General features: G+C 33.3%; 1 protein-coding gene across 7 annotated transcripts in view; it reads left to right on the top strand.

Moving 5' to 3' along the window:
* The first annotated feature begins 976 nt into the window (after positions 1–976).
* Positions 977–15,088, top strand: part of LOC128865644 (uncharacterized) — a 47,642-nt gene continuing 33,530 nt past the window's right edge. For 5 of the 7 annotated variants that reach the window (XR_008454885.1, XM_054105871.1, XM_054105870.1 and 2 more), the window contains exon 1: positions 1,371–1,560. The gene's annotated coding sequence lies outside the window, so the exon portion shown is untranslated. The other 2 variants (XM_054105872.1, XM_054105873.1) reach the window with 2 other exon arrangements.

Genomic DNA, 15,088 nt, shown 5'->3' on the forward strand with positions numbered 1-15,088 from the left:
AATATTTGTATTTTACGATGTTTTGTATAATTTTTATTTTTATAAACACAAAAACGTAAAATATAGACTATATAGAAATATAGAATATATTGTTATTTTTGCACCGTCATCAACTATTTTAAAGAAAATTAGTCTTTTTACAAAGAAAAAAATTGTTCGACCATTAATTCTCTCAAATTTCTTAAGCTACGAAGTCAACTACAACACACCTTCCAGTTCGAAAAATGCCTTTATTTAACTATTATGGACTTTTTTTTAATTAGCAATTTTGGAAGAACTGTTATTTAAAAAACCACTGAGACATTTGAATGCCATTTTGTAACCTCAAATCTACGTAGTACATTTTAGTAAATTGAATCGCATAGCAAACGGTGCACGTTGTTATTGTTGCTGTATTGGTTTGCTTAATATTTTTTTTGTTTTTCATTCCTTTTTTGTATTTAACTGCTTGATTCATTACGTTTTATTAATCCAGTTATTAGGAGCTCCTACACTCTAGTTTGACCCTTTAATACACTCGCCTATGCAATCACTTTTGCAAAAGGCAAATATTTAACAAGAAATTGTAATTAAAAAGCAAAACATCTAATCACCAATACTAAACGAATTTTGAAAAACAAAAAAATCACACGAGAACCTCGTAAATACTTATTTATACGTAGTAGTAAAATACAAATGCAATAGAATTCGCATTTGTTGCTCCAGCAATGGAGCAGGTAAGCACCTCATCAGCAACCGGACGTTCAGTACGTTTCAATTGTTTGTGCACACCGGATCCAGCGCAACAATTTATGTCTGTGCGATTATTCATTTTAATATAAATAATATTATTTAAAAACAAAACAAAAAACGGCACAAAACGCAGCAAAAATTGTATGCGCGCGTTTGTGTGTATGTGAGTATGTGAGTATCCCCACGTCAACGCGTATTTGTGATTATTCGTTTGCACCGAAAAGTTTTAAGTGTTAAGCCGAAAACCAAAAAAGCGAAGCGCATTACCTAACGAAAGCGCCAACGACGCGCACCAATCGTTGATCAACAAACGATTGGCTCCTTTGAGTCTCTCGTCAAGTCGTGATACCACCACCATTCAATCGGCTAGTGGGCTAATGGTGCGTTCGGTGTTCGGCAGTTAGGTTGGGGCCATGTGGAACCTAAGAAGTGCAACCTATGATCGAACAACTGCATTTCGACTCAAGCATGAAATTGAGCATTCTCAAATCGAGCTTAGTATTTATTGTGACTGGCTCAATTGTTGTGAATGTGTAAGTGTTGATCGTTGGGAGGCCGGAACCAGCGCCACCGTGCGTGCGCTCTTGCTTGTGGAATTGTAGAATTGTGAGTTCGTTTTCACTTTCAGTACGCTTTGGCAAGCTGCGCTGAATACGTGCGCGAATTCGTTTGTTCGATTTTTGGTTTTCATTGTAACGTAAAGACATTTGTTTTTGCGTGTGTGTGTGGTGTTTTTTTACTAGAGTAAAGTAGCGCGAAATAAACCTGTTCCTACACATCCTGCCCAAGGACGGCAGCGATTACGAGTATTACAGGAAAATATTGAATGTATGAAATTGAAATGTGAAGAATGAGTAATGAAGTGCTTAAATAAAATAATAAAAATATAAATTAACTGATTTCAATTTAAATATTTTATTAAGTGATGTAATCAATAGTAAAAACAAATAATTTCCAATTAAAAAAAGAAGGAAAATAATTTTTTTTTTTAATTTTTTTTTAAGTATAAAGTTGAAATGTGAAAAATGCGTACCAAATAATTCAGATAAAATTACAATAAGAAAAAGTTAATTGAAATATTTTTAGTGCTATATTCATCAGTTTGTAAAATAAAAAAAATATTAATTGAATGTGATGAATGCCAAATGAAAAATTTGATTTCCATATACATTAAAATAAAGGAAAATACATACTTTAATAAAAATATATTTTTTCGCACCCATTGGTTTTGAAAGACTAAATTATTTATGCGATTTATGTGAATGTAAATAAAAAAAGTGATAAGAAATGTGAAATCAACTGAAAGCAAAATAAAATTGTGGAAAAATATGTGTGCAAGATGTGTAGTATACAAAATATATTGTATGTTGGAACTAATCAATAAAATATTTTATGCGAATATATTAAGAAGAAACTATTTCCCAATTTTAACTATACTCAGTATGTAAAAGGGAGAATAGGCACAATTTTTCATGTGTAATGTCAAAGGTCTTAAGAATATTAGACCTGCATTTGAAAATACTTTTTAAATTAGCGATATGGCTTTAGGGAAGTTCTTTCCAAATATAAATGAAGCATCTTTTTTTTTGTTTTTATGAGCGTTACCGATATGTGTGAGTTAGGTACCATCACTCTTCATTAAAAAAAACGTCTTCTGCCAAAATATTTCCGAAAAATATTAAGATTTACGTTAGCAGGACCTACTTGAGGTATGGTTTAGTTAGCTACTCAATAATTTTGAGTTATTGTGTACAAATGTGTAACCTGATTCAATTTCAAAAGCCTTCAGCTAGCCTTCATGAAAAAAAGATATTGGAACACAGTCCATGGCACTCAAAAGAAGAGTACTTGAATTTTACAATGTTGTGTATCGTTTTTTTTTTTTGTGGCAAAAAATAAAAAATATAGGCCAAAACGGATTTTTCCCTTTTAGGTTAAAATATCTCGAAAAAACTGCGCCAACAGAGCGCGCTTAAAACCTTTGGATAAGTTTACCCTAATTTCTTGTAAAATATTTTCGTTTAATTTATCGGCCCTTGTTATTTTTGCACCTCTTGAACTCTTTAAAAAAAATCGATATTTTTACAAAAGACAAAAATTATTCGACTATTAATTTTCTCATATTTCTTAAACTACGAACTCAACTGCAACACATCTTCCATTTCGAAAAAAGCATTTATTTAAGGATTATGAATTCTTTCTAATGAAGCAGTTTTGGAAGAGTTGATATTTAAAATACCACTGATGGATTTGAATGCGCATTTTGCGACCTCAAATCTGTGTAGTAAATTTGACTAAATTGAATCGGTAAAATTCGTTGCTCTTTGCTATTGCTACTGTATTGGTTTGCTCACTATTTTTCGTTTTAAATTTTTTTCACAGCTTTTTTTTATTTAACTACTTGGTTCATTAGGTTTTTTATTCCAGTTGTTAGAAGTTCCTACACTCTAGTTTGATATTTTAATACACTCGCCTATACTATCACTTTTGCACACTTGTAGTCAAGAGTCGAAGATTTAATCTAAAATCAAAAATTTTTAAATTTCTTTACACTAATTTATTAAAAAACTGCATGTAAATATCGGAAATAAGCATTCATTAATTACCCCTAGTCTGCCTGAAAGCAACCAGCTAATTAATCAATTTGTATGTTCACATCCACCAATGTAACACATTTTCTATTGGTTTTGACTTGTTTTATTGCTTTATTCGTTTAGTTTAAACTTATTAATCGCAATTTATTATTATTTTTTTATAGCAAACGCTAATTAAATGGTGGAGTTGAGCACCAAGCTCTTAAATATATAAGAAGAATAAGAGATAAAAGAGAGCAAGCAAATTTACAATAAGCGTTAATGATATCGGTATTTAGGCATCAGTACGAGTATTATTCGTTCACGTGAAGTGGAATTTCTTATAACAAATTATAATATATATGAAATAAGAGTAATATTATCTTATATTTAACCAACTCAAAGCTTTATTTTTTTATAAAACAATATATTTTAATATATTGGATAATTTTTCCGTTGTTTTTCTGTTATGTTTGGATATCTGAGTGTAACAAATATACTTAACTCTTTTTTTGGTCTGTTCGCCTAATAATAAATAATAATAGATTTCCCTGTAATATTTTTACGAACAGTCTTATTTAATAACATTTAATAGGACTATCAATAAGTTCGTGCGGTTTTACAACAGATGGCGTAACTTGATTATTATTCCATCGATCCACATTTCCAAACATTCATTGGAGAGCTACTGTCGTAAGGCACAAACGTCAGTATAAGTTTTTTATTTGAAGCGTAAACAACAATATTTTTACCACACTTGAAAATGTCGAATTTCGTGCCAAATAATGTGTTTTTGCGGGGAATTCTTCTTCATTATTTTAATATGAAGAAAAAAGCAGCCGAAAGTCATCGTATCTTGGTGGAAGTTTATGGTGAGCATGCTCTATCTGAGCGAACGTGCCAGAAGTGGTTTGCACGCTTTAAAAGTGGTGATTTTGGCTTGGAAGACGAAGAACGCGAGGGTGCGCCGCCAAAGTTCATGGATACCGAATTGGAGGAATTGCTCGATCAAGATCCGGCTCAAACGCAAGAAGAGGTTGCAAAAACTTTGGGAGTTGATCAATCAACCATTTCCAAACGTTTAAAAGCCATGGGAATGATCCGAAAGGTAGGCCATTGGGTGCCGTATGAATTGAAGCCAAGAGACGTTGAACGCCGTTTTATGGCATGCGAACAACTGCTTCAACGGCACAAAAGAAAGGGTTTTTTGCATCGAATTGTGACTGGCGATGAAAAGTGGGTCCATTACGACAATCCAAAACGTCGGGCAACGTATGGATACCCTGGCCATGCTTCAACATCGACGTCGGCGCAGAATATTCATGGCCTGAAGGTTATGCTGTGTATCTGGTGGGACCAGCTGGGTGTTGTGTATTATGACCTACTGAAACCGAATGAAACGATTACGGGGGATGTCTACCGACGACAATTGATGCGTTTGAGCCGAGCACTGCGAGAAAAACGGCCGCAATACGCCGATAGACACGACAAAGTTATTTTGCAACATGACAATGCTCGGCCACATGTTGCACAAGTGGTCAAAACATACTTAGAAACGCTCAAATGGGATGTCCTACCCCACCCGCCGTATAGTCCAGACCTTGCGCCATCCGATTACTATCTCTTCCGATCGATGCAACATGGCCTGGCTGACCAGCACTTCCGTAATTACGATGAAGTCAAAAAATGGATCGATTCGTGGATTGCGGCAAAACCGACCGAATTTTTCACAAAGGGAATCCGTGAATTGCCAGAAAGATGGGAAAAAGTAGTAGTAAGCGATGGACAATATTTTGAATATTAAATTTGTAACCATTTTACGTCAATAAAGTTTCAAATTTCGAAAAAAAACCGCACGAACTTATTGATAGTCCTATTAATATAAAAATAAAACTTGAAATAAAAAATCGCTCGATGGTTTTAGCTGTCACGTCCCCTCACCCTCAACCCACGACTCTAAAATCAGTGTTAAAAGTACCAAATCAAAATACCAAAAATCGAGATTTTTATTAATATAATTATAGTTTTAGGAAATGTTTACAAAGAATTTGTTATTTCTTTATTTACTTGTTATTTGAAGCAATAATTTTATATAATTATATTATACAATCAAGGCAAGTATGTAAAGGATTTTCCAATAAGAGGTGTTATTTTGATATTCAAAGAAAAATGTTAAATAATGAAAATAAACGTTGTCAAGATCAATACCATCCAATACCGGTCATAAAAAATCATTAATCACCGCTCCTACAGAAGCTTGTTTGTAGGGCGCTGTTTAATCCCAATGGTGATTATTCCTGTGGTTTAGCGACTGTTGTATACTTGCGTTTAAATCCTTATATAGGGTGAACCATGTGAAATTTGCCTTTTGAATCGGCTATAAAAAAAAACTAATCAATATTTTTTCAAACTTTTTTTTTATTTTGAAGATTGAACATTGTCATTTATGAATGAAAAATAATATCGTTCAAATGACTGCCACGACTGGCTTTACAGTAGGCCATTCGATCAACCCAATTTTTAAACACATTTTCGATTGTTTGGGCTTCAATTTCATGAATGGATTGGAATGGCATCGGAATTTCGGCTGATTATTCGGTTTTCAAAAACGGTAGCCAAAAGTTCGAGTGTAACTTTGGCAGTGTGACAAGTTGCACCATCCTGTTGAAACCAAATGTCGTCCATGTCATCCTCTTCAATTTTTGGAAACAACTCGTTGAGCATGTCACAGTAACGCTCGCCATTTACTGTAACCGCGGCTCCTCGCTCATTTTCGAAAAAAAATGGCCCGATGATGCCGCCAGACCAAAAACCGCACCAAACAGTGACTCGTTGTGGATGCATTTGCTTCTCTACAGTAACGTGTGGATTTTCTGAGCCCCAAATCCGACCATTTTGCTTATTGACATAGGCACCGATGTGAAAATCAGAAAAGAAGAAGAAGACTCACCACTTTGGAAATAGGTTTTCAATATTCCTCAATTTTGTTCAAGCGTATAGCATCCCATTTCGTAAATGTCAAACCTTTAAGTAAATTATGAACACATTTGACATGTCATTTGTGTTACCATTCTCAAAAAAATAGGTGGTTCAAAGAGCAAACGCTATATGGGCCACCCTATACAAGTATGATATGTAATGAGACTTATTTTGACTTTTTGTGAAAGATAGGTTTAAGGACAACTTGAATAACTCAGCCACATGCTGACCGATTTTAACTTCTAAGGTGTTATAGGAAAAATTTTTTTTTCACTCTTTTCTTTTCTTGAAAAATTACCCCATTACCATTACCCCATAATTTATTATTTTTTTGGCATGATTCTATTGATGAATTTATTTAACTTTTTTAAGTATGTGATTTTCTACAAGAAATATTTTTCAAAACAAATTTTATTTATAAAAAAACTCGATTTTTAGAGGTATTTTCCAATCGGTCCTGCTCAAGTAAATCATAATATCTATCCGAAATATTTTGGTAATCTTAAAATAACTAAATTTTATAACTCCGGTGTTTATTATTTATAATGTTTATATTTATTTTGGGCAGTCTTTAACAACATAGAAAATGCATTTTTATCATCTGTTTCACTTATTATTTTTTCTTTTTTTGTTCACTGTCAGGCGCAGCACAGAAAGTGCTTTCGGGAAGTTTGTGAAATAAATAGGAATAGTCACACGATGCATGTGAAATTCTTTATGAAAACAACGAAACAGTAGAAAAAGCGACTTGCAAGCTCATTTTCTGGATTTTTTTTAAAAACAAAGAATTTTTTATAATTAACTTCTTATTTCAAACAGCGACATGAAAGTTTAATTTTATGAAATTAATTTTAGGCAGCGTACACTTAATACTTTCAACCTGTTCTTTTTTAATTAATTGCAATTAGTACACAAAATTTACGAATAACTCTTAGTTATTCCTCAGTTGTAATAAACAAAAACTGTGTAGTATGACGTTGAAGACAATTGCAGTTATAGAATCTAAAATTAAGTAGAAGTAAATGACTATATAAAGGGCAATTGTGGTGAAGCTTTTTTGAAAGCGTGGTTCAAAAAATCCATACTACGTCTCACTAATGATAGATGTTTGAGACACGTTCCTTTAAAGTTTCTTGATTGTTTATATGAGAAGATGTTAAGTAAAAAAAAAGTCGCATCTATGCGTGTGGCCATCAGCATAGATGAAAGAGTTTCAGAGCTGTCAAATTTTGATGAGATTTTATACGAATGGAAAAAATTATGCCATGAATGGCAAAATGAAAGAATTCGGGAAAACAAACAGTGACTAAAAAGAAGGAATCAGAAACAAATGTATCACCTCAGAAAATTTTGACAATCAACAGTATTTATTGCTGTTTTAAACAATAGTCAACAGCAATAATTTAGTACACTGTCGTATATATTTCGTATTGTTTTTTTCTAATATTTTTTAAATTTTTACATATAAACCACAACAACTCAGGTAGACGAAACAGCGAATCTTGCAAGTTGAATGAAGTTTTCGAAATTGATTGGATTTACCAAACTATGCTAGTTTTATTTTCTAAATGGATTGCCGCAAAGCTTAAAAAATCTTTGTGGAAATACGTTTGAGAAATGTAAAAACTGTTAATAGTTAAATAAGTTGCAAAGAACTTAATGAAAACACTTTCGAAAAAGAAAAAGCTTTTAACAGTAAAATAAGTTGAAAATGAGCATTATTTGCATGTGTGAGCGCTCACAATGAATACAAGAAATTATTTTGTTATTAAAAAATATAAAATTAAAATTAATTAATTAAAAAAATTAATTATACATAAAAAGTGAATTCCTTCAAATGCACTATTTTTTTGAATTTATTAAATAATTTATTTAAAAAAATTACCCCGGATTGCACGAAAATTATCATAAAATTAGTGCATAGTACAAACTACCAATAGGCAGAGAGGCTCTCTTAAAACTAAATAACATGACATATATATAATTCAATATATGTATTTTCGACATACTCCAAATAGTTCTAAAATATATAGTTGTTTGCTACAGAATATTATATTTTTAACAAGTGAAATGAATTCTTATCATATGGTGTGCAAATAAATTTGTTTAAATCAATTCAAAGCTAAATGGAATCTTTAATGGTGTGCGTGTTATTACAGGTGTCATTTGTATGTCTTCACCACTGCGGCTCCCATACAAACTTTTTTCTTGAAAATGTGTGAAGATTGTAACAATACTGAGCATTATAATCCCGATAAAAACAAGAACAAAAACAATTATTGAATTGTTCTGTAATCAAAAGCGAATTAGGATGTTCGGCGTTAAAACAAAAACTGCTCATTGATATCTCGTATATTTATTCATGATCATTAAAAGTAGTCAAAAGGTGTCAAATTATAGCGCATTTCTTGATAAGATTTGGTGCAAAAAAGTTCATCCTAAAAAAATGATGCCTTTGCGCGCTTTATGGCATGCTGCACCAACTTATTAGCGCCATTTATTATTCGTTAAGAGGATCATATTAAACATTCCAACGCAACAATTCTGCTGATTCATTGAGCCAGATGTGAGCCTCACCGCTAAAAACAATTCGACCCTTTACAGTACATGTTTTTTACTGAACACTCGCTTTGTTAGTAAATTTCCAAAATTTTTAAAAGTTGTTCATGTGTAAGTGCTTTGCCTGGTGTGTACTTATTTACTTATTTATTTAGATTAATTACAATTAAAATTATAATTAATTAAGCATCAGCTGCCAGGGCTATCGGCTTTAAATTTATGTAAATTATATGGAAGATTAAATTAATTTATGAATATTTATGCTTTTACAAAACTCAAAAGCTCAAACATTAGTTTAATATATTATTTTTCTCTTGTGCGAAAGTTAATAGTTCCAAGGGGTTGAGGTTGAAAAAAGAATGGATTTTGGATTTTGCAAGGAGGGGGCAATCTTTTAAAATATCTTGGATTGATGATTTTCAAAGTCACGTGTTTATTTGGAAAGCAGGTTTGGCAGACATCAGAAGGAGAAACTGCTATACAACTACAAATACAACCGTTACAAGTGTTCAACGTAAAGTAAAGCGTTTGAAATTTAAAAAGAACACAAAATGCAATTGAAAAATATTTTTTATTATTTGATTAAAGTAAACTAAAAAAATTGTTTGTTAAATAAACAAACTCTTTGTTCTGAGTGCTCCATTCAAAGGCACTATTTTGTATAGACCTTACATTCGGTGTATGATCAAATACAGGCATAAAATATATTTGCTTCCAGAATTTTAATTAATTTATGCAGTATTATTCGTAAAAATTGTATATTAAGCATAATCGCAAAAACCAAGTAGTTGGCATTCACATGCATTCAAATATCTCCTTTACACTTTCCTCTCTCCCTTCCTCCTTTTTTATTTTACTGCAGTATCCGAAATAACTTTACCGCGTAAGCGTTAGGATATAGGCGATAGGTATTTAGACGAGAAACACAAATTTAGTCGCTTGTGGTAGAAGAACAACTAACCTAATCTAACCTAAATTTGTCTAACGGTGAGTTTTTCTAGATACAACAATAGTCAATTTCGTTCGTAATCATATCCCATTGATGAACAAAATTCGTTAAGTGACAAACATATTTTTTTTAAACGCTAACTGGCATTTACAACATTAATCAGAGATTAAATGGCAAGGGAACAGGTTTTTAACGTGGCAAATTTGGTACCTCGATCGATTTATTTTAAAACCATGTAAAAAAGAGTTGGGGGTATGGCAATAATATTCCTATTGCCTACCCACTTAGATAATTTAATATGATTTCGAGTTCTATTTCGCTTGCCATTTCGGTGTCAAAGAAGGAATTTTATGAATTTTTAAACTCGTTTTTTTTTTGTTAATTTAATTTAAATTTAATAATAATTTTAATTTAAATATCTTAGTAATTTAATCTCATAATATATTAGCTTTAAGAGATCTGTAAAAACTAAGAGATCTAAAACATGAACGTATGAAATTCAAAAATTTTATTTGCCGAAGAATGACGGGATTTCAAGGTACGATTTTTTCATATTCGCTGAGAGCCGGTCTGATACTGACAACAACTTCTGAATATTTTTCACCAAGTGTGAATTCTGCTACTGAGCCCCCGGTGAAGTAGCAGCCGAAGTAACTCCGGTAGAAAATAATCTCCAATTGCTATAAATTTTAGATACTCGCTGTCTTGGTGTAGCAGTTCATGAAGCCATGCTAGTACTTTGGAGTCACCAATCGTCGTCGCCAGCCTCACCTACCGGTAAGTCCGGGAAACTTGTTGTTTCGACGTTTTGGGCCCAAAGAGAGAGGGGTGTTAGGTGAGTGGGTTTATGTGGGCATATGAATAGGTGGTTAGTATCGTGCGGGATACCTTCACATGCCGGACATATCGCACCCTAAATACAAAAGGGTCAGAACACAAAATGTACTTCTGCTCAAATATGAACGAGACGTTATCAATAAAACGGTCCGCGGATGACATATGGCAAAAATAAATTTTTTGTCTTTTGATAGGACTGTTATAAGCTTGCATGGAAAATTTCAGCGTGATATGTCACATAGTTTGTTTTCTGTGCTACTGTAAATAAGTCAAGCTCGAGTGTGCAACCTTTTGTATTTAGGGTGCGATATATTGAGTATATCTGGATCGATTCTGAATTAGTAGGAGTTTAACCTGCTACAAGATCGAGAACGTAATTGAGCCAAAGTTACGTCCTCCTCGCGAGGCGATCGAAGCTCTGCATCTGTGATGTGATGTGTTTGGACTGCCATGACGGCATTCAGGGGTCGGGAGCTTAACAAGATACTAAGGGACTCCCGATGAATGTCGTTTAATGTCTGTCTGTAAACTATCTGATCCAGTAGTTGCAGGTATATTTGATCCTTTGTGTGAATTTTATCAATATAGTCGAAGAGATATCTCCTGACCCGCTTGGAAGATGGCTTAAGCTTCATCGAGTGCCTTGCTATTCATCTTGCTATGCTCCTTAACCGGAAACTTAGTAACTTCGTTGAGGAAATGTTGCAGAAAGACATCAGGAGGCATCCCGTGGCAATCCCGTTGGCGATATTCTGAAGGATCTGAAGCGAAGCACTAATGCCAGGCGGCCAGACGGGCGTAGCGTAATTTTGAACCAACATTTTAACCGTCGCCAGCTACATTTCTTTATATATATATATATAATTGGCGCGTACACCCTTTTTGGGTGCTTGGCCGAGCTCCTCCTCCTATTTGTGGGGCGTCTTGATGTTGTTCCACAAATAGAGGGACCTACAGTTTCAAGCCGACTCCGAACGGCAGATATTTTTATGAGGAGCTTTTTCATGGCAGAAATACACTCGGAGGTTTGCCATTGCCTGCCGAGGGGCGACCGCTATTAGAAAAATGTTTTTATTAATTTTGCTTTCACCGAGATTCGAACTAACGACCTCTCTGTGAATTCCGAATGGTAATCACGCACCAACCCATTCGGCTACGGCGGCCGCCAACATTTCTTTACCTTTGTATTAAATGTCGTGGGCTAGCAATTTGAGGACCTTGTTGCGGTTTTGGATATTGATGGCAATTGCGGTTGTTTGCGCCGAGAAGGAGAGCAAACTGTCGAAGGTAACCCCTAAAATTTGAGGGTTTTTTACGGTCGATATTGGTGTAACGTCCACTTTCACCTTTAACTGCAGTTTGACCTCCTTTGTCCAGGTGGTAAAAGGGTTCCGTGGATTTAGTGGGAAAAAGCTGGAAATTCCTAGAAGTGAAAAAGCGCGAAAAGCTGGAGAGATAACATAATCGTTCATTTTGGAGCACAAGCTATCTATGTATCGTGTTCATTATCGATGTTGATTGATTGCTATAACTTGTTAGTTATTATATAGGTAGTCATTTTTTCTTGGTTTTGTTAGTTAGACCATTTTCATAATTATCCATAAACGACTTTCGTATACTGTTCAAATAACACTTATTTTTCACGGCTTTTAACATGTTGGATTAAGGTCGGGTAATATGAAATGACTAATAAACACGTTTTTGCTATCATATTTAGTGACTTGAACCACTTCCAGAATTATAATATAGGTAAAGTTCATCTTTCACAATTTAATTATATTTGTTAAGAAAAGGATTTTCGGAAAGCAAATTTGTCCTCATTCTTCAAACCACTCTTAATATGTTTACTTAAAAAGAAACATCAGGCCTAAAGTTGCAGATTTCAGATTTGTTCATCCAACACATTGCTCCATCTAGCAATAGGTATGTGGCAATTGTACACCTCGTACTACACATCACAAGCCAATGAGACTGTGCCTTTTGTTGTTTTTTTTTTTTGTGCTTAATTTTACAGGGTACAGTATATGCAATTTTTCACACATTTTGGCCCCGAATGATTTTATTGCAGCATTTATCTGTGATGCCTTGATTTTATGGGAAAACCCCTTGTTTTAATGTGCATACCTACGTATGAATATAAGTGTAACGTAAGCCAGCCATTGAAATAAAACAAAAAAAAAAAAAATGTGAACAAATAAATAAGTTCAAAATTAAATTGGAATAAACAAATTTTGAAACGCCTAATTGGCCAGCAATTCAGATTAAACTGCCCACAATAAAAATTGTTTGACAGGTTTTTTGTTGAAACTTTAACAAAAATAAATGGAAACATGTAAACCTCTGTGTTGATGAAGAAATAAAGTGATATTGAAAATACAAATATTTGATGAAAAGATTTATTCAATTAATCTTCAAATATCGTGTAAGCGAATAAGAAAAAATTAATTTGGGGTGAAATTAATTTTGTGAAGTGAAAAAAATTCCAAAACCACTCGTTAGCGAAACGAGATCAAAATTAATATAAATAAAATGCCCCAATTTGTAAAACAACCATTTTAATTAGTGCTAAAATATTTTAGTACACAATTTTATTACGGATTTTCTACTAATGAGTTTTGCTTAAAGGCAAAATGTAATAGAAAGATTTTCGAAAAAAACAACAATTATTTCATTAAGTGCAGAACAAACATATTTTCACATAAAGTCACGTTCGTAATGTGCTAAATTTTTCAAGTATACATACGTAGACACTACGAATTATGAGATATAATTATTTAATAAAAACTACAAATACACTCAAATTAGTTGCAAAAGTTATAAACTGGAATGTTACGTAAGAGGAAATAGTCATGAATTATGTTTAGACATAATATTAATATTTTTTTATATTTTTTCTTTTTATATTTTAAGAAAATACTTATACAAGTAGGTACGTTAAGTGTGTCAGTCAAAAAATGCAACATACTCCGATTTCGATGAAACTTGTTGTTGAAGTTGTACTACTCTAGTAGAACTAAGAAAATTAAAAAAATCTCCCGTGCGAGAGAGATTTGTGCAATGCGACATTGGCTGCAGATCGCTGCATTATTTGCCAAGCTGATCACTGCATCTCTCAAATGACTTATGAAATGGTCAATTTAAAGCGTACACAGAGTGCATACTACAGTGATTCATTGCACCCAATAATAATAGAACAAAATTGCACCCATCAGAGAGCCCGTGACGTGACCCTAGCCTAGTTGTTCAGTGTTGCCAACTCTTTGCTCTTGACAATAAATTTAGTGCTTTTCCACTCTCAAAATTAAAATTTTTGAGTTTGGGGCTTATTTCTTTGTTTTAGTTTGAAGCTACCAAAATTGTGAGTAATAAAAATTGTATAATTAAAAAATAGGTTAAAAAAATCTTCTCTGAAAATTTTAGTGCATTTTAAAATTTTTTTATTCCTATAGAATTTGATGTTTTGAAAGTGCAAATCTAATTTTTTACTCCTTTCGAGGTTACGCAAGAATATTACATCTTCTTCTCTCAACCCTTCTTAATGTATAAAACATCTCTCCATCGAGCATTGCACCTCATCGCATCGATCTCTCTCCAAAAAAAAGCGACGCTTTTCAAGCTGATTTGCATCACGCTCTACATCTAAGAGCAACACTCATTCCAAGAATCCCCTTAAATTTATCAAAAATTTAAGAGTACCTCAACTAACTTTTTTTTTTTGTTTTGGATGTTCACTTTGAAATCTAAATTTCAAACTTAAGACTAAAATTATAAAAAGATTATATGACCTTAGACTTCGTACAGGGCTATTAAAAGAAATTAACTCTATAAAAAATGGCAATTAATATGGTAAAACACATTTTATGGAATAAAATGTATTAAGTTAGTAGCCAAATAATGGGCATCTACTTGTATGCTCTTACCAGTCCAATCCAGGCGGTGAGTAGTACATCCAGTAAAATGAGTCTGTATTTTTTCTGCCCTTAAGGAATAACCGGTATAGAGAAGATCCCAAATAATACTAAAATATTCCAGGTTGACACTGACAAAGAAAAAGTATAGACTTTTATGAATAAACAGGTGCTACGCTACAGGGCAGATGGCTACGGTATTCTTAACGGAAGTCTATGTAGCACTAGAATTTGTAGTACTAGAATTTGTCTATAGTAGTACTAGAATTTGTTGTGAAGGTGCGCTGAAAGCCCTTGCTACTCTTCGAAATTAGTCGGTAAATGTAAGACAAAACAGAACAGCGTTGAAAAACACATCAAAGTTTGTCTTATTTGGGTGCCTGGACATTGTGGAATGGCAGGGTACGAGTGGGCTGGCAAACTGGCTAATGCAAACTACCACTAGGCCTTGAACTCTTCAAGGAATCAATTCTGCATCAATTCAACTATGGATTGACGATTTCATGAGGTCTACCTATAGAAGAAGTTGGTCTGAATTCTACTCCTGTAGA

The sequence above is a fragment of the Anastrepha ludens genome, chromosome 6, assembly GCF_028408465.1.
Source record: "Anastrepha ludens isolate Willacy chromosome 6, idAnaLude1.1, whole genome shotgun sequence".
Taxonomy (NCBI): Eukaryota; Metazoa; Arthropoda; class Insecta; order Diptera; family Tephritidae; genus Anastrepha; species Anastrepha ludens.